This window comes from Odontomachus brunneus, unplaced genomic scaffold, assembly GCF_010583005.1.
Source record: "Odontomachus brunneus isolate Ranch 3 - 2012 unplaced genomic scaffold, Obru_v1 Obru_scaffold_030, whole genome shotgun sequence".
Lineage (NCBI taxonomy): Eukaryota > Metazoa > Arthropoda > Insecta > Hymenoptera > Formicidae > Odontomachus > Odontomachus brunneus.
The window spans coordinates 692,054-693,391 of record NW_022639480.1 but is presented as its reverse complement, the minus strand read 5'-3'; the positions used below and the strand labels follow the sequence as shown (position 1 = coordinate 693,391).

At 36.1% G+C, this 1,338-nt stretch overlaps 1 protein-coding gene and 1 long non-coding RNA gene across 2 annotated transcripts in view; one reads left to right on the top strand and one right to left on the bottom strand.

Annotated features, from left to right (window-relative positions):
- Positions 1–620, top strand: part of LOC116843233 — a 3,189-nt gene extending 2,569 nt beyond the window's left edge. The window contains exon 3 of the long non-coding RNA XR_004377861.1: positions 288–620. This is a non-coding gene — a long non-coding RNA (uncharacterized LOC116843233). The remainder of the gene's footprint in view (positions 1–287) is intronic.
- Positions 1–1,338, bottom strand: part of LOC116843229 — a 48,434-nt gene that overhangs the window by 33,247 nt on the left and 13,849 nt on the right. The gene's annotated exons all lie outside the window — the stretch shown is intronic.

Genomic DNA, 1,338 nt, shown 5'->3' with positions numbered 1-1,338 from the left:
CCCCCCCCATTCTCTCGGTCTCTCTCTCTCTTTCTCTTCTCTATCTGCCGGAGAGAGACGGGCAGAGACTATCGCGTACCCCACCACCCACGGCATCTCCACGAAGACCGTCATCCGACCGGTATACATCGGTCAAAAAAGTCTGGATTCCGCTTACCTACGGTTCGAGGAGAACGGGAGAGATAGAGATAGATAGAGAGGGAGAGAGAGAGAGAGAGAGGGGTGGGAGAGAATCAAGTAAGGTTCGAGATAAGAAGATCTCACGAGCGCTCCGTTAACCTTTTCAGCCACGGCCGACATTCATACGAGCTCTCGCTCTGCGAGTCACCGTTGCTTGTTTAACGTAAGGACACGTGGAATTCTTCGTTTAAACGTATCCTGCCCGTGTATTCGGCAGTTCGTCAATTGGTGAAAGTTTGTCACTCATTGCGTTCTCTTCATCTCATTTCGGGCCTCATTACTTAAATTCCAAGGCCTTTATTCTGAACTGTCTCACTGAGAGAAATGGCTTGGTGAATGACACTATACTCGTCTTATGAAAGTAATATGGTGAATACATATGCGATATCTGGTTCACATATCCAATATTCTGATTACGATGCCTCGACGCATCTGTCAATACCGAGACATTTAATTGTAGACAGTTTGGTAATTCTCTTTAGATGTGTGATAATATTGACGCGATAGTTAATTATTACTCGCTGCGACGTTTTTTTCTCACACTGAGGGAAGAATTTAATAAATATTATCAAAATTTGGTTACTATTACTAAATGGTAGACGTAAATATAATACTTATTAATTAATTTAGTTCTGTAAAATAAATTATTTCTTTGACAGAAGTAAAATTTATTTACTTCCAGAATATATTTGGTAAATAAAACTTATTGAATAGTTGAGCAAAATAAGCGATTTTGTAATAGTTACAAAATTTTTGGTAGGTTCAACCAACCATCTGTAATAATAGATATTGAAACGATGTAATAGCTGCAAATGAATGAATTTTTCGTTGTGCTGCAACAAAACAAACTTATACTGATAACAAAATAGAACTCGTACCTACTGAATCTTTTAATAAGAATTTCATAATAATTATCAAATATCTGTTCATAACTCTCTCTCTCTCTCTCTATAAGATATTTCATATTAAATATTTAATATTAAGTAACTATTACACTAAATTATTTAATTAATGTTCCTGTGAATGCAATTACGTCATACTCCCGATCTATTAAATATTTGGTAATTATTATCATATTTAGTATTAGTTACTAAGGATTCAACGAATTTCTGTAACTAAATGCAGTTTGTTATAGTTACCAGTCTTTTCTCTCAGTGT